Below are 23,825 nucleotides of genomic sequence, written 5' to 3'. Positions count from 1 at the left end.
GCTTCAGGTCAGGAATTTTCCTTCAACTCAAACTAAAATCCTTGACCTTTTTTGTGTCATGGGCTGCTCTGGCAGCTTGACCTGGCTTATGGGCCCTTTCTCAGAATCGTGCTTTTAAAAATGAGCAAAATAAAATATCTTGGATTCCAAAGAAAACCAACTATAGTTAAATATAGCCATCAGAAACATTTGAAAGTTCACAGACTCTAGGTGAAGAGTCTTGGGATTAGCATTTTCCAAAAGTCGATCGGGCTGACTCGGGAAGTGGTGAGTGACCCCCTTCTTGGAGGTCCACAAGTTGAGACCAGATGACCATGGACCTGTGAGAATATAGAGAATGTGAGAATTTTTTTGCAATTGGGGTTTGAAATCGAAAGCCCTAGAGTTTGACGTTCTGTGATTAATCCATAAAAAACCCATTGCTCCGGATAGATAAGTTCACAAAGTCATGAGTCCTGAGAAATGCTTTGCCAGCCTCATCTCTGCAAGTTGGTCATTATCACGAAAGCAAATATAACAGTAATCTCTATTGTATTTCATCTGCTTGAAATGTTTAAGGACTCCAGAAATGATGGTTTTTGTATTTTGTCAGGGTGCTACAGTCTGAAAGTATGATGGAATCTGAAGTTGCAAACGAAACCCAAGGATTCATTTATCATAGATTTTGAGTTCTTGGCCTTAGGCCTCAGGATTGAGGATCCACGGGCAGTAGTATCATTTGATACAACATTTAAAAGGGAGAAAATGGTACCAGAATGTGAAAAAAAATCTTGTCAAATGTGAAGCCTCTATTCTTTCTGTGGGAGAATGGAATACAGGACCTTGTTAATGGGGTCTCAGTATTTTAATTGATTTGCTTGGGTCCAGAAGAGATTAATAAGAGGCTCCAGATCTCTCTTTTGACCCCAGGTTCCTTACAAGTTATAAATCAAAGATGTAGAAAGAGCAAACAATGATACTTTTTTTCCCTTATTATTTCTGGAATGATTCATATTTACTCTTCTTGAGTGTATGAAATACATGTGTTATGTAAAATATAAAAATGTATTTGACTTATTGGAGGAAAAAAGGAAGGAAAGAGAAGAAGAGGGAGTGAGGGAGAAGAGAGATCGAAGGGAAAGTATCTCCTCTGTGGAATCTTGCTAGTTAATAACTTCTTGTATTCTTCTCTCTGTTTACGATGACATATAAGAAATCGTATTAAGAACATGTCAATTGCATTAGCTGTTTTTTTTTTGTCAAAGTAAAAGAAAAACATTTATCTCATATAATATTTAGAGTAAGTTTGGTATGTGTTTATGTCTTGTGAAAATGTAAGAGTGCTGTTGACTAGAGGACTGGTTTTCACCTGGTAGAGAAATTGGAAACAGTTTTCTCAGGAAATGCCACCATGTGTATACTGCTAGTATAAATTATTTACAAAGTAGAGAAGCTGGAGAAGCCTCAGGATGATTACTTACCAAACCTATTGTTGATCTAGTCAAGTTTTCTCTTTTTGGCAGAACCATATATTATCACCTTAATGTTGATATTTACATGTCTGTCTATCTGTCTTTCTATACATCCTTCTATCTTCTTATCTTTATCTTTTTATCTCTCTCTCCTCTTTCTCTGTATCTGTCTTTTTATCTATCTTTATATATATATATATATATCTTTCTGTCTGTCTTTCTCCTTCTCTCTCTCTCTCTCTCTCCACCCCCTTCCTCCCTCCCTCTCTTCTTCCTTCTCTTCCTCTCTTTCCTGTATGGGGTGGGTGGGTCTTCATTTATATCCCAAGTCTACAATCTTATCACCGAAACAAACTATCATAATAAGATTCAAAAAATTAAAAAGAATGTTTAGTCTGTGGCTCATTTGTTAAAAAACAATATTTGTTGTAATGAAAATTTGGTCCAACCACAGGATCTGATGTGTAATTTCAGTTTGTTATGCTAAGATTTTTCCCAGTAAGTGACTGGACTGATGGAAATGATCGGTATTGTTTATTGGTGGAGTAAAATGAGGAGGAAATAGAAAGGAGCACAACGTCCTTTTCTTGGCAGTTTCTAGACTGAAAAAAAAAACCCTTTTCATTCTTTTTCAAAAGAAACATTGGTCTTTTGGGGCCCAAACTGTCCTGCCCGATATTCCTCATCCAAGACATGACACCTCTTACCTCATTTGTGCCTTTGCAGAGACAATCTACACATATGCATATGTTTTAAACAAATCTCAGAATTGGAAGAGACCATTAGAGTGTTGTAGTAGAAATGAAATAATTCAAGGAGTTTGGAATATGTGGCCTTGAATGAATGAAAAAGCATTTATTAAGCTCTCACTATGTGCTAGCATCTCGCTAAATCCTGTGGATTCAAATATAAGCAAGCAAGAGAATCCCTGCCCTCAAAGAGTTTATTATTCTAGTATGAGAAAATAACATAAAAGTAGAGTGGGAGCCATGCAAGAATGTTTTGGAGATTAAAGTCACAGAGATAATAAGGCAATTGAATGAAGAGTGGTTGCCAAGAATAGTCATAATAATTGGGGGAGGAGGTGATCTAGGAGCCCCATGGGATACATGGACATAGAAAGTGACTTAGTCATTCTGAGATTGGGCAGGATGAAGTGAAATTCTCCCCAGATATGGCCCACGGGCATAGGAATCATGGAAGAGACTTGATAGCCAGCTTCAGGTATTTGCAGGACTATCCTACTTGACCCCAGAAGGCCAAACTAAATCAGCTGCCTAGTTTCTGGCACACATTGAGTCATTTTGTAGCTGTCTCACTTCTAGTCATTGACATTTCACTCACCACAGACTCATTTCTTTTCCCTATAATTAGAGGCAAAGAGGTAATGTCCTTCCCTTGTATAAGTGAAGATGATAAAGGAGTTGAGGAGATCCATATTTAGACTTGAAGAGCTGTGCAAGGATAGGACAGGCTGTCTGGGCAGGTAAAAGATTCCCTTTCCTACTATGCCTTCAAGCAGAATATACTAGATTGTCAAACATATCTTAGAGCACAAGTCCTTTTAATTCTGCAATTCTGTAATTTTGACTTTGAAAATCTGGCTTCAGAGCCTATCTTTTCCTCCTTCTCCATATAAAAACAGGTCATTTCACCTTTTAAAAAAAATTTCTTCTAATTTTTTTAGATAAAAGAATTAGATGACATGACTTCTCTGAGAGTTTTCAGTTTAAAATCTAGGATCTTTTGGTCCTAAAGCATTGTGGGTGATAGTCAAAGTTTTTCCATCACTGGAAAGACAAAAATATGGAAGCTTTCAGGTCATGAAACAAGAGAAATATTAGTAGGTAACATAAATATTAGGCAACGATGCTCAGAAATTGAGATCTGACTTCAGTCCAATGCTGATGGGTAAGTCTGTGAAATATTGGTGAACAAGGGTGTCAAGTTTACTGAATACAATAACAACCAAAAATCTAAAACATACAATGAGAATGCCAAAATCAAGAACTGTAGGGTTTTAAATGACATATTATATAGTTGGGTCTGGCCAAAAATACAGTCAAATTTGTTTTCTTTTATTTCTATGCTCTACAGTAAATGGAAAAAAGAGTAGGTTAGAGTTTCTGGCTTGGATCTATTTAAACTCTAGTGCATTCGGATCAGGACCAGGTTGGCACTGAACACAGACTGGTGGGATGACAAGATTGGTCCATTTGGATAGTGCTATTCTGGATGGAGATCCGGTCATTGGGATACGTGGTTTAGCTTTTGTCCTTATCCCCCCCCTCCCCAAATTAAAAAAACCCTAAAAGATCAGTGTTCAACCAAACTTTTTCTTGTAAGATGGAAACTTATAGACATTGACCTAATCCACAAGTTGACTTTGGAGACTATTGGCCTTTTTCCATGCTTAACTCTGCTTATTTTCAGCACTGATGGATTTTCTCTAAAGGACAGAGGTCTCTCACCCTCTCCTATATGGTGTATGTCACGTTTCGTGCTAGGAACCAGAAAAGTCCTCAGCTTTTAGGCCTTTCTGAATTTTAGAGGCCCTGAATAGAGAGTTGCACGTGGTGTTGGCCTGTCTCCAAACACTGAGGGCTTCTGTGTTCAGGAATGAAGGAGAAGAAATTGAACTTGGAGGGGGGGGGTCATTTTACTAACACTCCCCCAATCCCCAGATGTGGAACTAAAAGTTGCTGAAACTTGTCCATCCTCTACAGCTTCCCCTAAGAGAGCAGCCATGATTTCTTCAGCCATGTATGTACTCTATCACGTCATAGGCATGATTTTTGAAGCACCCTCAAATTTCTTTACTGTGGGAAATCATTATTTAAGGACGCTTTCTTGAATCTGGGACACCATCTGCCATGGTTCAAAGTGAGGGTTGATGGCGAATCACCAATCCCATTATGTAATTTTTCAGGTATATTATCTCCATGAGCTTTTTTTGAGATAAGGCAGTGTACTGAATGATCAATATAACCAGCTTAGTACAGTGGGGGAAAGGCCTAGATTCAGATCCAAGGGGCCTGAGTTCACATCTCAGCAGTTACTTATTGCTTATGGGACTGTGGATGAGCCATTCTCCAGATCTCCATTTCTTCATCTGTAAATGGGTTGGACTAAATGGTTTCTGAAGATTCAAGACAGAAGCTATGAATTTGGGGTCCTCCACTTTGACCTCGTACAACTAGTTGGCTCAGTGGATAGAACACTGGGCTTAGAATCAGGAAGTTTCACCTTCCTGAGTTCAAATGTGACCTCAGAAATTTACTAGTTGTGGGACTCCTGAATGAGTCACATAACTGTTTGCCTCAGTTTCCCATTTGTAAAATGAGCTGGGGAAGGAAATGGTAAACCGCTCCAATATCTGAAGAAAATCCCAAATGGGACCATGCAGCGTCAGACACAAATGAACAAATCACTTTACCACTGAAGTTTCAGTTTCCTTATGGGTAAAAATGACTCGTTCCAGCTCTCATCTTGTAAACTTGCTAGCAGTGACTGTGGAACCTTGGGATTGGGCCCATTTATTAGAGTCTACCTTCTGGCATGTCAGAGAACATTCGGGGACTATTAGACAATGCCAGAGAGACTGCCAGGGATGAGGAAGTCAGAGAGCATGGTACCAGCCAGCACTGCTGCTGCTGAATGGCATGTGTGGGAAGTGTCCTAGGAGCAGCTGTCATGGAAGCTCCTGATCATTGAAGTTGAAAAGGTGGATATTGCACTTGCCTGATGTGATTGATGTTTGCATGACACATTGTGGGTGCTGAGTGTTAAACCCTGAGGAACTCTTCCTTCTTTGGGTGGAGTGGTAGAGACCCTGGGCAGTAACATGCCTGAGTTTCTGAGCACCACGAGGGGCAAAGGACTCTTGTTTTTTGTTTGTTTACATGGATATTTTTCACCTCTTGCTGCCTCCATATAAATACTACTGTGCCTTTGGCTAGATACTCTGAGGTGGATACACATGGATAGTTCTTTGCTGTGAAGGAAGGAAATGAGACGAAGTTGCTTCAGTTCCCCATCCTTTCCTGATATGAAGGGATGATCTTGAGGAGATAGTGAGATGATGGCCTTTCTATGGCCATTTATTAGAATCTACCTTCTGGCATTTTCAAGTTTCAATGAAGTTTCAAGTTTCCTCAGAAAGTTTCAGGTCTTATCAATCAATCAATCAATCAACATTTACTAAGCCCTCATTCATTCTAGGTGCTGTCCTAGGTGCTGGGACTAAAAAAAGACAAAAACAAAGATAAAACTTTTTGTTCTCTGAAGAATTTTTTAAAAATTTTACTCAAGAGAACATGTTTCCTCTTTAAAAAAAGATTCAAATTTGCCAAGCACAGCTTTGGATGATTATCGCCACATATTACTGTGATATTACAATTCTTTGTCTTTCCATGAGGAACAGTGATTTGATTGTACTGCCTCATCCAAATGGAAGGTTTACTGTGGGTGTTGTATTTTAGGCAAGGCATTGACAAGTCAGAGCATGTCCACAAGAGAACAACTGGGATAGATGAGGGCCTTGAAAAATTGCCAGATAATGACTGATCGAAGGAACTAGTAAATTTAAAACCTGGACCAGAGAAGGCTGGGGCTGGGGAAGATTGAAGGCCATGCTAATAATCTTTAAGCATCTGAAAGACTTAAAATTTGCAGACTTGCGTAACACAGACTCTAATAAATTTGTCATGCCTTTCACAGGCAAAGCAGGATGATCATGACTAGAGAAATCAGGAAGGTCTTCAATGGATGAATTTTGAATAGGTAAGGAAAAGATTCTAGGGAAATAAAGCCAGACAAGCAGAGGGAAGTATGTAAACTCCTTGAGGGCAGAAACTGTGGTCTGTATTTTTTGTACGTGTATTTTCAGTGTCTAGCCCAGTACCTTGCTTAAATATACATATACATGTATATATATATACACATATATATATTTTTAATGAGAGCTTTTTATTTTCAAAATATATACATGGATAATTTTCAACATTCACTCCTGCAAAATCTTGTGTTCCAAAATTTTCCCTCCCTTCCCCCTACCTCCTCCCCTAGATGGCAAGTAATCCAATATATTTTAAACATGTGCAGTTCTTCCATACACATCTCCACAAATATTACTTGCTTAAAAATATTGAATTTGATTGAATTAAATTAGCTGTCGGGCGAGCTTAAGGAGTGATGTCCTTTCTGTAGAGCCTTTGACTCTAGTTCTTGGGTAAAGCTGAGAAGTCACTTGTGTTTTCTGGTGGGCAGAGGATGAAACAGAATTTTGAATATTGCCCAGAAAAATAAGGTCCTTGAGAGTAGGGAAGCAGAGCTGGAAGTCCACATGTTGATGGCTGGGAATTCAGTGGTGTAGTGGAGAGAGTGCTGAAATCAAGAAGGCCCAAGTTCAAATCCTGCCTCAGACACCTCCTAGCTGTGTGACTCTGGCCAGGTCATTTAATTTCCACCTGCCTTATTTTCTTCTTCTGGAAAGTAGTGATATTATTAGCACCTCTCTTTCAGGGTTGTCATGAGTCTCAAATGAGATAATATTTGGAAAGCACTTTGCAAACCTTGAAGTGCTGTGTGCTGTTTTTTATTATTAGAAATGTGGGCTGTGAATGAGAGATAACAGAAATGAGTTTTATACGATTATGGAGAGCTCACTGTCAGGAGGCTCTTCTACACCCTTTCCCGTCAGAGAGAGAAAGAAATCCTGGAAGGGGTTCATAGTGAAGCTAGAAGAATTAGCAGTTGGGCAGAGAAACCCTGAAGAAAAGGGATGTTATCTTAACTCCGAGGACAGGAGAGGTGAAGACAGCCTTGCTTTAACATGTGTGCCTAACCCAGAGGCCAAACAGATAATGAAACTGAGGCAGGAAATTGAGTAAGCAAAACTAGGGGTTCCAAGGTGGGGTGGGAGGGAACCCCAGATGATTGGGATCTACTGTTAATCCCCAAACCACTTTGCAGCTTTCCACTTCTCTCCTTCTGCCATGATAAAAGCAAAAGATGAGCAGAATTGAAAAGGGAATGCTTTCCCCCTCCACTCTAGGTCCTGGTCCAGACTTCTGGCCTATTTCCTCCTTTCCTGTCCCTCTGGGTTATTAGGGCAGATGGGCCAATGGAGGGATATCACAGAATGTGAGGATGAGCTATAATCTTGTGGTGAGCTGGAGGAACTTGGGGTCTGTAGAGACCTTGCCAGATCTGAAGTCCTGCTCTGGTCTTTACTAGTAAATACATTGATTCTGGGAAGAGTATGGCTCCTCTGAAAGCTCCATTTGTTTAAGAGGGTTAAAAAGAATCATGCTCTCGAGTTGTCAGGAGTGTCATTGGTCTACCGATTCAGAACTAGAAGAAAACTTAGAGATAGTTTCATCTGATTGTCCTCATTTCACAGGTAGGGAAACTGAGGCTTCGAGCTGGTCAGTACCTTGCTTCAGGTCACAGAACTAATAAGTTGCAGAATCCACATCCTTTGCTTCCAAGCTCATACAAAATGGCTTCCTGAAGGTGAATCTAACAGCAGAATTGGAAATTAGCTCCCTGAAGACCCAATCAATCAATAGAATAAGGTGAAATTAAGGAAAGAATCATTACTTTAATTTCCTGAAAGTATGAATTTCAGTATTTTTTATTAAATAGAAATTTTTAGATTTCTAATCCTGTAGGGGCTCAAAGGAAGCCGATCAAATGTTACCTAATAGAATTTCTCAGAGAATCTGTTTAAACAAATATAATTAGTCATTGTTACATTTCTTCTAAGGACAAAAAATGATCAGAAAATCATTTTTCTCTTGAGTCGTTCAAACCTAGCATTTGGCACTGGACTGGATACATAGTAGGTCTTAATGAATGATGGCTGAAGGTATTTCTCCTGCAATTTTAACTCATTATGTTAATTTGCTCATTGAACCCTTTCTTTGGAATTAAGGCAAATGCAAAATTCAGTCCTATGGAAATAATCATGTTTTCTGAATGAAAATTGTGGAAATATAATGAGATGGTACTAAGTAACACAACTTAATGTCAGACCCTTCTGATAGGTCATCTCTCAGGGACATGGGAGCGCCATTAATCTAGAATTAATCCATAAGGTTTGTGGCAACTCACTTAATGTTCTTAACTGACCCCACACCAGAAAACCATACCATATAGTTGTAGTAGATGGAGCACTGGATCTAGAGTCAGGAAGATTCTGAGTTCAAATCTAACCTCACATATGTAATAGCTGCATGGCCTTGGGCAAGTAACAATTCTTTGTTTCAGTTTTCTCAGCTATGAAATGGGGACTGTAATAACATTTACATTCCATGTTTGGAATGGAATGGAAATTACGTTTTCAAGAAAGATAATAATAGTGGCACATAGTAGGGACTTAATGAATGTTAGCTACTATTATTATTATGAAAATCTTTATGGAGAGGTTATGTCTTGGGAGGGACAGTTGGGGTTTTCCTCCAGACTACCCAAATTTAGCAGAGTGAGAAAAAAACATTCATTAAAGCTTCTTCCCCATCATGGAGATTTATGTTGAGAATTACCTCCATTTCCAATTAAATTTGTCTTTTAAAAAGATGATTTGAGGATATGTGTACTGTTTGCCCTGGGTACTAGAGTTTACAGGAGAACAGGATTGTTGTTTTAGAAAGGAAATGGACCCAAGAGACCATAAGGTTCAGTAGTTAGGTATGGTTCTTCCATTTTTGGGTTAAGGTTTGGGATCAATGTTTCCTAGTGAGAGCAAGACAGACCCAGAACTTTCTTACCACCTTTTTTCTGCTGTCCAGGGCATTAAAATTATGTTTCCTTATGTATAGTCATACAAAGAACAGCAAGTACCAATCCCCTTCCCCCTTTAAAAATACAAACCTTAATCAATTTAGAAAAGCAGATGCTGGAGAGGAAGAGAAACAGAACCATTTCAAACTCTAGCTGGTCCAAAAATCCTCTTTCCAGGCATATGGTAAAGTCAGTCCACATGGGCAAGTAAAAGCTTTCATTCCTGGCTTTTGGAAGCAGGGTAAGAAAATTGCATCCTGGCTCAGTTCTTCTCCTCGTCACTCTCTAAAGCCCCTATCTTGATTTTTCCTGGCAGGTCTGTGGCCCCGCTCCTCCACATGACGGGGGGCAACTTATAGCTGGGGGCTCCTCCCAAATTCTCTTCATAAAGCTCTGAGAAGAGCTATCTGTTGAAATATATAACTGTGGAAGTCATTTATTTGGAAGGAGATCTTGATGGTGTTTAATAAATTCTTATTTAAGAAAAGTCAGAAAGTATTTTATTGAGTACCTACTGGGTCTGGCATTGTGCTGAATCCTGGGAATACAAAGAAAGGCAGAAAATGGCCCCTGTCCCCAAGGAGCTCATATTCTAATGGGGAAAATAATGCGCAATCAACTATGTACAAGCAAGCTACAGACAGGATAAATTAGAGACAATCACCAAGGGCGGTAATGAGATCAAGAAGGACTGCTTCTTGTAGAAGGAAGGATTAAATTCATTCAATAATTGTCTTCTTTTTGGAAATAGTATTTCATCTAATTGTAGATGTAGACTAGGAAGGAATCTTTGCAATCATTCCTTCTGCTTTTTGGAATCCGGAGAGGTCCTAGGATCTTAGATCCAGAGTCTAAAAGGACTCTGGAGGTTGTCTCAAATGTTATTTTCATTTTACGTCTAAGGAGATGGAGGCTCAGGGAACTTATAACCCAGTCAATGACATAGGAGTAGTAATTGGATCAGCTGTTGGGGGCAAGGGGAGTTGAATTCAGTCCTTCCTCCAAGTTCATTGCCTTTTCTATGCTATCTGCTGGTTTTCAGTTGCAGATTGCTGTCCATGCTGGGAAATGGAATAAGGAAGTTGGATGCCCTATTAGTATTTTTGTATCTTAAACTTCATGACCTTTATTATTGTTGTTATGATTATTATTATTATCATCATCATCAATAAGGTTTTCTTTTCCCCAATTACACATAAACATAATTTTTAAACTCATTTTTTTTTTTTTTTTACAATTTTGAGTTCCAGATTCTTTCTTTCTTCTGTCCTCTCCCTGTGATGGTAAGCGATTTGATATAGGTTATACATGTGCAATCATGCAAAACATTTCCATGATAGTCATGTTATAAAGAAAAAACACAGGCTAAAAAAACTCCATAGAGACAGAGAAAGTGAAAAATAATATGCTCTGATCTGCGTTCAGACCCCATCCTATGGAGGTAGATGGCATTTTTCATCAACCTCATGGATTGTGAAAACAGACCCTTCATTACTGTGAAGTCACTTTATATATTCCTTCGATTCTCAGAGCTCTGCTTACAGATGAAGAAAAAACCCAAACCATAATAACTTAGAACCTCACGGGGAAGCCAAGGAAAAGAATTTCTCCTTGGATGTTTATTTTTATTAGTTTTTTATGAAGATGATACTGACAATTCAATAGTGTCCCACAAAGACTCCAAACCCAAAGCTTAACTCCATAAAATTGAAATGTGGGACTTTGACACAATTTATACTCGGCTCTGACACAGGACAAAAGTGCTTTGTGTGTGATTGGACACTGAGGGGTGAGGCAGCAGGGGTTTACTGCAGTTTCTCTGAGAGACTTGGAGCTCTCCTTACCCAGAGTTTTATCTTCCCGTTGTGACCAAAGATCCCGTTAACATGAAGGAGATAAGAGGCCCATTGTCTTGGTCAGACCATACTGAAAGGCCATTGTGCAGTGCTGGGGGAAGCTTTGTAAGTGGGGTGTTGACTAACTTGAACGCCCCTAGCAGACCAGGTCTGAAAATCATGTCATCTGACAGCTGGTGTAAGTAATAAAGAACAAGAAGAAAGAGGTAGGAGAGGATGGAAAAGAAAGGTACGGTACATAGTATTCTAGTACTCCAGTGGGTCTGTTCTGTCAAGGGATGACTCCCTTCTTTGATGCTGATAATGATCTATTCACACCTGATTCTTGAATGGGTTTCATGACTTGCCCAGGGCCATATAACTAGGGTCAGAGGTAGGATTTAAAACTGCCTTCCTGACTTCAGGGCCAGGACCCTGTCCATTCTGCATATCACCGCACTTCTAAAGAAGCCATATGTAGTTCCTCTAGGGTTCTGACCTCTTTCAGTGGTCTTCTTTCCCCCAATGTCTCCCATGAAGGCAAAAGTTTCTTTCCTTTTTCTTGGACACCAACAATATTTTTAGTACACTTACTGGGCTGATATGGAGGAGCATCCTAGCTCTTAATTTAGAGTTTCTTAATGGGTGTTTATCTGCAAGGAAGTCACATCAAAAGTGAGTCCTTGAGTTGTGACCTTCTTATAATTGAAGGATCTTTTAAAAAAAAAAAGATCCTTTAAAAAAAGATCCATGTTATATATTGGATTACTTGTTGTATAAGGGAGGAGGTGGAAGGAAAGAAGAGAGGGAGAGAAAAAATTGGAACATAAGGTTTTGCAAGGATGAATGTTGAAAACTATTTTGCATATATTTTGAGAATAAAAAGCTAAAAAAAAACTTAAAAAAGAGATCCGTGTTAGAGAACAGAATGGAGGCCAGAAAGAGTCCTAGATGTGGAGTATAGCTTTGAAAGTTACATGATGGATTTATTCTATTAATAAGACCTGTAGTTCTATGTGTAATGCTTTTTCTATTCTGTTGTATATAGGGGAAAAAGGTCATTTTAGTAAGAGTTTATGAGATTCCCTTCCCTGTTCCCCAGTCCTCCTCTGTCTGCTCTCCCATATATTCTTGGAGACCTAAACTCAGGAATCTGTTGAGTCCTTTTCATGCCTTCTCTTAGTCAGTTTGGATGGTGATCCAGCACACCTGATTCCCATTTAGAAGTAGTTTTCTGGTCCAAACCCCAGACTTTGCTGATATGAGAAAAATACCTTCAAAGGTAAAGGCTGGGTTGGAGCCAGAAACAATATTATGGAAACAGACTTCAGAAATACTGTCAAGTGGGCACACAATCTTGAGCTGCTTTCTGTAAACATTTACAAGAGACGTTTATCAAGGAATGCCGGCAGATGCCAAGCCACTTCCAGTAATGTATGTTTGTTACTAAAGAGAGTGGAAGACGGGGAGTGAAGGCTGGGTTTTTGGCATCTACTCTGGGCCAAAAGAAGTTAATTAGGGGTTAGTGGGTATAGTTGTGAAAGCGGGAGAGGCAGAGACATAGGTTCCGGGAAGAAGGAGGTGACGGTCTCCCTGTAGCCTGCCCAGGTCAAACCACATCTGGAATACTCGATGCCGTGCTGGGCACCCTATTTTAGGAAGCATGTTGATAAGTTGGAGAGATTCCAGAGGCGGGAAGCCAGGGTGATGGGAGATCATGGCATTTGAGGTTATTAGACAGCTGGCCTGAGGGGAAGAAGAATGAATGTAGGGCAAGGAGCTCTGGGTTGTGATCTGCCTTGGTCACTTACTCCCTCTGTGACTTTTGGCAAATCGCTTCATTTCCCTGGGACTCAGTTTCCTCATCTGTAAGATGAAGGGATTGGCCTGAATGACCTCAGTTATTCTCAACATAAACTCAGTGTTTATGTTCTGATGCTTGATTGGGGGATCTGGACACAGTGAACTTTTAGGAGTGGGAGCCCAGAGGGGCCTTCATAGTTAAATTGAAACTCTGTCACAGTAGAAAAAGGGCAGCTAGGGAGTGCCATAGTGCACAAAGTGTTAGGCTTGGTGTCAGGAAGACTCATCTTGATGAGTTCAAATCTGACTTCAGACACTTACTAACTAGGTGACCCTGGGTGAGTCATGTGATCCTATTTGCCTCAGTTTCTTCAAATGTAAAATGAGCTGGAGAAGGAAATGACAAAATACCCCCATATCTTTGCCAAGAAAATCCCAAATGGGGTCACGAGTTGCTTGTGACTGAAACAAATGAACAACAACAACGTGGTGGAAGAGGAATCAGATTTTTTTCTTTTGGCACAGCTAGGGCTCAAACCCCTGCCTTTCTGAACTAGATTTAGAGATCTCTCCCCTGCTCTCCCCTTCCTATTATCCTTTGCAGCAAATGCCCCTCACCAACTATTTAGTGCATCTTCCTAAAGGGATTGTGATTGAGAGGCATTTATTTGTGACCTTGGCCATTTCATTATTTTTGTTTTTTTACTCCTAGATCCCCACAAAGAACTTTGTATGTAGTAGACATTTAGCAAATTGTTAGTTTGGGTTGGATTAGGTTAGACTCATTTTAATGTTCCCAAGGTGATGGTTGTTCAGGGCACTCACTGAAGCTGGGTGCACAGTGTTCTCATGCTTACAATGATTAATGATGTCACTTGAGCAATAACGAGACCTCACCATATTACAGATTTGGAGCTGGAAGGAACTTCAGTGCCTCTCCAATCCAGGCCTTTTTGATGAGAAAACTGAAGTTTAAAGAGGTTAAATACTTGCCCAAGGTCACATTACTTAGTGACAGAACTGAGACACAATGGACATGCTCTCCTTCCACTTCTCTGTCTCTTGGAACCATTGGTTTTCTTTAGGACTTAGCTGAAGCATTCCCTTCTGCAGGATGCCCTTCTTGCTTCTCCAACAGCTAATGCCAACCCATCCAAAGTGATCTCATATCAACTTTGTATTTACCTATTGATATACATTGTCTGCTCCATTAAACTGGAAGCTCCTAGAGCGCAGGAGATATTTTACTTTTGTCTATCTCCACTTCCTGCTATATAGTAATTAATTTTAAAATATTTGTTGATTGATTGATAAAAAGAATTATGAAGCTATATATCTTCCATTATAATCAGTCAGAAGTTTCTACCCATTAATAATTTTTTTCACTATGAGCTCATTTTTTGAATGTGTGTGGATTGGTATGTGTGTATGTTGGGGAGAGCATAATGAGCTTACTCTTTTAAGAGAAAAAAGATTCTAGGAAGCCATTACCAAAACTTCTCTCAGGCCCCAGGAACCTGGGAGCTCCATCACTTGGCCTTTGCTGAAGACCAGAACTTTTGTTTGCTTTCTCTGGGGTTTGGAGAGAAGCCTCCAGAGGCATGTGGCCCTGCCAGCTCTCTGCTTTTCTCATAACAAACCTAAGTGGCTGTTTTAATGTCAACCAAAATCACCATTAGGAGAGGCCTTTAATTGGCACTTGTTGCCCCCTCAGATAAATGTCCAGCTGTGGGCCTTGGAGTTCAACAAGCTGCAAGACAATGTACATAATTGGTAGCAAAAATTGGACAGTTCTTGTTATCTGTACCTATTAGACTATTTAAATTTTATTTTTCCTAAAAGCCATAAATCCCTTGGAACAGAGGATGGGGATACTTGGCTCTGATGTAGTTGCTGGAAAAGGTTAGCAGAAGAGAGACAAACTGAGTGTTTTCGCTAAGCCTTTCTATAAAACGCATAAGAAATGACGTCTTCCCCACCCCCTTTCACCAGTATACTAAATCATTACATACATAAATCTTCATAATAATTTTTAACTCCTTTTTGCTCACCTTTAGGAAGTAGCTGGGAAAAGTGACTTGAGATCAGGCAAATATTTTAAAGATGATAAATTGGCTTGCCTATCACTTCCATACCAAATCTATCTGGTTAAAAAAAAATCTGCCATCAACAAAAAATTCACCATCAATTTTCCAAATACAGTATTGGATATTTTCAAATCTTTGCGAAGAAATCTTAGTGATGCCTTTTGTTTTTGAACTTTGTTTTGGATATTATAGTCACTTCCTGCATGCCCACGCTCTCAGAGAAAGTCTTCCTTGTAGGAGACAAAATGTTATGGCAAAATTCTACATCATAATGGAATTAGAGACCTGGAAGGAGACTTGTAGTTACCTATTCTCACCCATACCCAAAAGTAGTTCCCACCATTACCCTTTCAAGGCTGCCTCTCTCACTTTTAGATAGCTCTAATTTTTAGGAAATTCCTCCTAGAAAAATAAGAGTTAATAATTGATCGATTGATAAGAAAGTGTCTATATATATACCCAATTATTTTTAGCAGCACTTTCTGTTGTGGCAGAGAATTGGAAACAAAGTAGATTCCTATTGAACCATTAAGGAATGAATATTGTTAGGTGAATGAGATGGAATAAGAAACAATAAATTTAAAGAATACAGAGAAACATAAGAAGATTTGCATGAACCACTGCAGAGGCAGGAAACCAATATGCCCATCGAGGATTACAATGCAATTGGAAAGAAATATAAAATAACAAAAAAGTCCCAAAAAAGAGATATAAGAAGTCATTTCCCCTTATTACTCAGTAGAGATGGAGATGAAAAAGAGATGTACAGGTGTGGAATATTTTATAGTGTCTGACATATTCATCAGTTTTTGCTAATTCCCCCTGTTTTGGGCCAATTTTTCTTTTTCTTTTTAAAAAATCTCCTTTATAATTTTCCTTTCAAGTTCTTTTTGTTAATTTTTTCCCCTTCAATGTTCTTCATCTCCCTTTTAAGTTTTGTTTTCTTCTTTATTGGAAGTTTTTTTTTTGTTTTTTTTTCCCTTATCCCCAAGGAGCTCATATTTTATTAGTATGACAGAAACACAAATAAATTTAGTACAAGAAAGTTTTTTTTTATGAGTTGGTGAAATTTTTTTTAATTCAATAGTATTTCATTTTCCTAGTTATATGTAAAATTAGTTTTCAGCATTCATTTTTGTAAGATTTTTGAGTTCCAATTTTTTTCTCCCTTCCTCTCTTACCTCTCCCCCTCTCTAAGACAGCAAGTAATCTGATGTAGGTTAAACATGTACAATTATCTTAAACATATTTACAGATTAGTCATGTCATGAAAGAAAAATCAAAACAAAAGGGGAAAACCATGAGAAAGAAAAAGCAAACCAAAAAGGGTGAAATGGTATGCTTTCATTTGCATTCAGTCTCCATCATTCTCTCTCTGGATGCAGATCACATTTCTACTCCAAGTTTATTAGAATTGTCTTGGATCACTGCATTGATGAGAAGAGTTAAGTCATTCATAGTTGAATATCATATAATCTTGCTGTTCTCCTGTACAATGTTCACCTGGTTCTGCTCCCCTCACTTGGCATCAGTTCATGTAAGTCTTTCCAGGCTTTTCTGAAGTCAGCCTGCTTATCATTTTTTTTATAGAACAATAATATTCCATTACATCCATATACCATAACGTATTCAGCCATTCCTCAATTGATGGGCATCTATTTATTTTCCAATTCCTTGTCATCACACACAAAAAAAGCTGCTGTAAACATTTTTTGCACATATGGCTCTTTTCCCCTCTTTTATGATCTCTTTGGGATACAGATCCAATAATGACACTGGATCAAAGTTTTGTAGCCCTTTTGACGTGGTTCCAAATTGCTCTCCAGAATGCTGCATCAATTCATGTCTCCATGCATTCGTTTTTTCCTACATTTATCATTATCTTTTTTTTTTTTTGGTCATCTTAGCCAATCTGAGAAATGTGAAGTGGTACCTCAAAGTTGTTTTAATTTGCATTTCTTTAATCACTAGTGATTTAGAGCATTTTTTCATATGACTAAAAATGGCTTTGATTTCTTCTTCTGAAAATTATCTATTCATATCCTTTGACCATTTATCAATTGGAGAATGATTTATATTCTTACAAATTTGACTCATTCCTCTATATATTTTAGAAATGAATCCTTTATTTCCCAGCTTTCTATTTCTTTTCTAAATTGGCTGCACTGGTTTTGTTTGTGCAAAACCTTTTAAATTTAATGTAATCAGAATTATCTATTTTACATTTCATAATAGTCTCTAGTTCTTCTTTGGCCACAAATTCTTCCTTTCTCCAAAATTCTGATGGGCAAACTATCTCTTTCTCTTCTAATTTGCTTGTTGTATCACTCTTTCTATCTAAATCATGAATCCATTTTGACCTTGTCTTGGTATATAGTATGAGATGTTGGTCTATGCCTAATTTCTGCCATACTACTTAATGTAAATCCTTAAACTGAGACTGGATAACTACTCACCAAGGATGGTGATAGAAAGGGAAGACGGATTCTTATTGGGATGCATTGGACTAGATGACTCTGTCCCTCTCTCCTAACTCTGAGAGTCTTCCATCTCCTCCATGACTAAATTGTGATTAGGTCTAGAATCCAACTTTCCAGTTCAGTTGGATGGATCATGTCGGTGCACACCCTTTCCCAAGTACCCAGCATAGCTGTCAGCCATTTATACTGCCATATTACCTTCCTCTTTACTATAAAACTTGGTCATTTCTGACTAATATACATATTCCCTTCTGCCCACAACATATTTTACAGATTTATTTTGATTCAAAACTATCTCAATCTTCCTCTTTGTTCTTATTGTTTATGAATCTTTTCTGCCATTTCTGACTCTTTTTTACCCCATTTTGGGATTTCTTAGCAAAGATCCTGGAGTAGTTTCCCATTTCCTTTTAGCTTGTTTTATAGATGAGGAAATTGAGGCAGAGGATGAAGTAACTTACTCAGGGTCACATAGGCAGGATTTGAAATCATGAAAATGGTTCTTCTTGATTCCAAGCCTAGAGCTTTATCCTCTGTGCCATCTAGCAACCCCAGTCTTCCTCTTAATCATCTCCTATACCAATGGAAATTATGATCAAGCAGCCATACTGCTAAGGCCTAGAAATTGAGTCTATGTTTTCAAGTTTCCAGTGGTTTTTGACTGTATTTCTGATGACACGGCTCCCCAAGTTAGCCTTGATTTTGGATTCAGAGTTTTTCTCCACTTGCCTTTCTAGATAACAACACCTTACTTGCTAATTTGGTTTGGTTTATAGGGAAGAAGATAAGGAGGTTTGTGCTGCAGCTGATAAGGTAGTTTGTCCTTGTCTAAATCTCATACTCTTTTCATGAGCAGGTTTTTGTTTACTTTATCTGCCATCACCCAGATTGTGCATGAAATGCTGGCTGCATGTCTTCCAGGCTGCTTTTTCATCTCATCATTTTTGGAGTTTTGCTGATTAAATAAACACTACAGATTCTCCAAGCATAGGACTTTATCTCTTCCAGAGAACAGACACCTGTTGATTCCACTGCCTGCACTCCCTCCCCATGTTCCACTCCCTTTCCTTCTGGTGGGAGGTACTGGGTCCTGCCTCACCTTTGTGTCTCTACCACTTAGCACCAGTGCCTTGAATACAATAGACACAACTTGTTTGTTGAATTAGTTCTCTGTGAGAAGATCCAGTATGAACATCTCCATTAAACCTTTAAGGTTCTTCATATTTTGGTCAATCCACTTGGCCAGCCTCGTGGGCTCAATTCTCTCTCCTGCCCTCTGCATTCCCAAGTAATTCTTGGTCACAGTGTTCTGGCAAGACTCCGCTACCTTCTTGAATGAGCTTTGGGGATCTGCAAGCTGGAATTAGTGCCTTCGAACCAGAAGCAACCTGGGGGTGGGCTTTGAGTCCATTTTCTCATTTTATAGAGGAAGGACCTGAAACCCAGAGACAGACTTATGAAGTAATAGAGGCAGAAGTTGAACTGGGGACCTCTGACCTCCATGCTTCCACTGTACCAGGATGGGTGGAGTCAGCGTTGTCCACCTTTGTTCTGACTGAAAGAGAGGATCCCTGACTTTATCCACTGGGCTGTCATGCTTCTCCATGAAGTTAAGGTCTGCATAATACTTTCTTCTTCACAGCCCCATGAAGTAGACAGTGCAAGTATTATGTATTTTTTTTTTCATGGAGAAATAAACCAAGGCCTGGAGAGGGCAAGAATTTGCCGAGGATGACACAGGTGACAGAGCAGGGAATTCAAATCCAGTCCCTATTACTCTAAACCCAGTAGCATTCCATCTGCTATATTCTGTTGAATTTTTATATCCATTTTACAGATGAGGAAACTGAGACAATAGAAGAAGTGATGTGGCTAGGATCACACAATATAAGTTAGAACAGGGATGTGAAACCCACCTTCTCCAGCTCCAAATCTTGAGGTCTTGTTCTGCTACACTAGTGTATTATGATGTCTGCTTAATAAATGAGGAAACTGAGGTCCATAGAGGTAGTGAAATAAGGATTTGAACCCTTAAATTCAAACGCTACCCTTACTCCTTGTATCATCCTTTATTATTGTCATCTCTGTTTTACAGTTGGCGAGTCCCGGTTCTGAGATACTTTCCCAAAGTCACCTGGCTACCAGGTTTCAGTGGGTACAAACCTGGTGGGTTTCAATTTCGTGTATTCCATTTTCAGGTGGCCTTCTTATCCGTCCATGTATCCCAAACTTTTTATGGTTACCAAATAGATAGAATAAGGCAGTTGCTGTTCAAGGGGTGGGTTGTAAGGCTCTGGTTTGAAGGGCTAATACCGTCACCAAGAACATGTTCCATTTCCTGTGTCTCAGTAGAAGAAAGATGATGGGAATGTCACCATGAAATCCATCCATGTCTGGGTGGATTGTAATTATTTGTAGAATTGTTGTTTGTAAACAAGGTCAGCTCTCAGTTCCACCATGTATCTTTTTGGCTTCCTTCCCCTTAGGGTCTCCTCTTGGTTTCTGGTGGAGGGGCAAGGGGATTGTTCTTTCAATTTTTAAAGTCAGGTAAATAAGGCTTACTTTTGCTTCAGTCATTTATTGGCCAACTGGCCAGTATTCAAGAGGGTATCAGCAAAGGAAGAAATTGCTTGTGTTTTTTAGGCAGGATGTCTGCCAGTCTCTTACTGGAAATGGAGATTAGCTCCAGAGTTGAAGAAGACGGCAAATCTTTGGCCTCCCCAATCCCTGTCCCAAATCTTTCTTCTTTTTTCTGACTCTGGTCCATTCTAGAATGGGAACTTTACTGGCTTGAAAACCTTGCTGGGAAGCAGCGTTCCCTGAGAAAGTCTGGAATCCATATTACTGGCGACTAAATCAGTTGACCGTGCATTTACTTTTGGTTGTCTCTTTTTTTGTTCTTTGGGAATTATTTCCAGGCTGGCTTAACGAGCTGGCCAACCTTTCGTCTCAGTAATTGTATAGCCTTTTCCATCCCCTCCCCTTCAGATGTTGAAATGGGGAAGTATCTGACTTCTGCGAAACTCTTGACAAAGAGAAGCTGATTTTCTTGGAGGGGGAAATCCCATTTGGGTCATAATTTACCATGGGCTATAGCCAGGAAGACTTTGGGAGGAATGTTCTTTCATGATGATGACCGTTGAGTTGGCCACTTAAAGGTACAGTGATCAGAGTCACAGACAGCAGCATGATACAGGGATGGGGGAAAGACCCGGCATGGACGTCAAAAGTCTTAGGGTCGGATCCCTTCCCCAAGTCTTGCAATCTCGGTGACTTCAATTAGTTATGAATTCTTCCAGGGCTCAGCTTCCTTATCTGTCAGATGTGGGGAGAGCAATTGAATTAGATGGCCTTAGGGGGACCATCACTCTGCAAGATCTCTTCTATAAGTCCCTTCACTTTATTGGGACTCAGTTTCTCCCTGATTTGATGATTCCTGAGATCCCCTTCAGATCTGTAGCTAGGATCTTTTCATTCTGTGACCAAAGCTAATTCTGAGCAGGTCCCCAACAGGACTGGAGCTACCATCATGGGGACAGTAGGTGGGTGCTATCATGGTGTAATGGTTTGGAATCCGAGGATAGGAGTGAGCAGGTCACTTGGTGCGGTCCCATCACCTGATCTAGATGAAGCAGGAACCAGGCTCTTAGAAGAACTAGTAGATATAATGGTCTGGGCAGAAACCCCTGGCAATGATCTTTGAAAAATCAAGGACAGTAGGATAGGTGGGCTACAGGCTGGAATAGGGCAGCTGCTGTGGGGGACAGGGCACCCATAGCATCCTACAGTTGGGCTTGGAGACACAAGTGCTGCCAGAGAATGTTCAGGAGAAAACACCCCAGTGGCTTTGTATATAGTAGGCACTTGATAAATGTTGTTTAGAGCGTATCACTTAACAAGCATTGATTAAATACTTACTCTTTGGTGCTAGACATTGGCAAATCACAGAATCATAGCTTTAGAACAAGAACAGACCCACCCTCTTACAGAACAAATGGAGAAAGTGAGTCTCAGAGAAGTTGTCACTTTACATAAGTCAAATAAATAATATGTGATTGAGGCAGGTTTATAATTTTCATCCCTCTGGATCTAAAGCTAGTGGTCTTTTCACTTCAATATGCTGTATAGACAAAAAGAAAAAAAACTATTTTTACCCCCAAAAACCCTAGCTCTGGTGGGGAGACCCGAGTTCAAATCTTACTTTAGACACTTATTAACTCATCTGTAAAATGGGAATAATAATAGCACTTCCCAGGATTATTGTGAGGATCAAATGAGATCATATTTGTAAGGTGCTGTAGAAATACTGGCTGAAATCATCGTCATCATTATCAATTACCATCATCCTCAAGGAAGTGATATTCTTTGAGATGTCTACCTGGTTACGATAGTGTCCAGTTATCAGAAGGTAAGAACACAGAAGAAGCACATTTAGAAGGACATGTGTAGTTTTTAGTGTTTTGGAGGAGGTCAGCTGGATCTCATTAGACCCTCCTGTAAAAAGAGTTCATTAAAAAACCACAGATATTTTTCCTGCTGTTTTTTTTTAAAGGTATGCAGACAATAAATTATCTTTTTCAATTTGGACATGTTTATTATTTGCTTACTGAAAGGTGGGCAGGCTCCCCGCTTTCCCTCCATGATATAATTTAATAATGGTTGTATGTGGTAGGAAGGGGATTTGCCCCTTGGCACGGGCTGCTGCTTGCCGACTCCCTCCATGCCAGTTGTACGTCTGCTTTGGGGGTTGTTCTTTCACTCAGCAAATATATCCTGAGTATCCACCTTGTGTTGAGTGCAATAGAAGGAATGCGAGGCAATCTAAGGCTTAGCGTGTCTTTAAAATAGTGAGACAGAATATCGACCAAGACTATCTAGACATATTCTAGTGGATTTTTGGACAGATGTGGATGAGTCGCAGATGATGAGAAAATATGGATGAGTTTTGATTTGCCAACTGGAGGAAGGAGCCACATATCAGTGAAGGGAAAGGAGAAGGAAGAAGAATTTATTCAAATGCCAGATTTGTGCTTCGTGCTGGGCTGAGCACTTGACAGACGTCGTCCCCTATGATCCAAGGTCCTGCATATTGGACGTTGGAACCTGAATCAAGTTCGGATTCTCCTTCAGTTAAGTCAAAGGGCGTATGGCTGGTTTCTGCTGGTGTTGAAATGTATCATACTATGGCAAGGGGTCATGTTGTGATGATAAGTCATTGGTTTTCTTGGGTTACTATTAGTGTTTTTAGGGTGAAGGATCCGTTGATAAGTATAATTGAGAGTAGGATGATTGCTGGTGGGAGGTAGGTGCTATTATCCATCCCCGTTTTAAAGTTGAGGAAAATGAGGCAAACAGATTAAGTGATTCATCCAGGGTCACCCAGTTAGTAAATGTCTGAATTAGAGCACCAGCCCCAGAGTCAAGAAAACTATCTGCTGTACCACTTACCTACCTCGGTGATTTCAGTGAGGTCATATATCTGTCAAAAGGTCAGGGTTTAAACCTTTAAATTATTCTTCAAAAGACTCTCTTGAAGAGGGAGCATGTAGCTTGTAACAGTGCTGCTGCCTTTCTCCCCCATGACTTGGGATGCCTTTGGAAACACTCACTGTTGAAGAGGTGAAAGCAATAGTCATATGGAGAACTGGTGAAGACCATTCCATGTAACTGAATCTCTGCAGCCATCCGGTGTCCCCATGGCCCAACAAGAGCATCCTCTGCAAGGTATATCCCAAATGGCCCATTCAGATTTCAGAAAGGCCTCGAGAGACTTGGATAAACTGATGCTAAGTGAAGTGAGCAGAACCAGGAGATCGTTGAACACGGCAACAACCAGATCATGTGATGATCAACTCTGATAGACGTGGCCCTTTTCAACAATGAGCTGATTCAGGCCAGTTCCAATGATCTTGTGATGAAGAGAGTGATCCACATCCAGGGAAAGAACTGTGAAGACTGGATGTAGAGCACAATGGAGTATTTTCACCTTTTTTGTTCTTGTTTGCTCACTTTTTGTTTTTTTTTCTCATTTTTTTTCCTTTTTGATCTGATTTTTCTTGTGCAGCATGATGATTGTGGAAATACACTTAGAAGAATTACACATTTAACATATATTGGATTACTTGCTGTCTAGGGGAGGGGAGGAAGGAGGGGAGGGAGAAAAATTGGAACGCAAGGTTTTGCAGGGGTGAATGTTGAAAACTACCTTTGCATGTATTTTGAAAATAAAAAGCTATTGTTAAAAAAACAAATGGCCCATCTAGCCTTTTCTTGGAGGTGACCCATTTTACCTTTGTGTTGATCTCATTGTCAAGAAGACCTCCCCTGACTCCATGACTAAATCTCTCTTTACAATTTACATTTGTGGCTCCAAGTTTATTCTTC

General features: G+C 39.6%; 1 protein-coding gene across 2 annotated transcripts in view; it reads left to right on the top strand.

Moving 5' to 3' along the window:
• Positions 1-23,825, top strand: part of BICC1 (BicC family RNA binding protein 1) — a 254,358-nt gene that overhangs the window by 166,160 nt on the left and 64,373 nt on the right. The gene's annotated exons all lie outside the window — the stretch shown is intronic.

Source organism: Sarcophilus harrisii, chromosome 2 (genome assembly GCF_902635505.1).
Source record: "Sarcophilus harrisii chromosome 2, mSarHar1.11, whole genome shotgun sequence".
Classification (NCBI taxonomy): Eukaryota; Metazoa; Chordata; class Mammalia; order Dasyuromorphia; family Dasyuridae; genus Sarcophilus; species Sarcophilus harrisii.
Note: the sequence above shows the minus strand (reverse complement) of the source record. Positions and strands in the feature narration are given on the sequence as shown.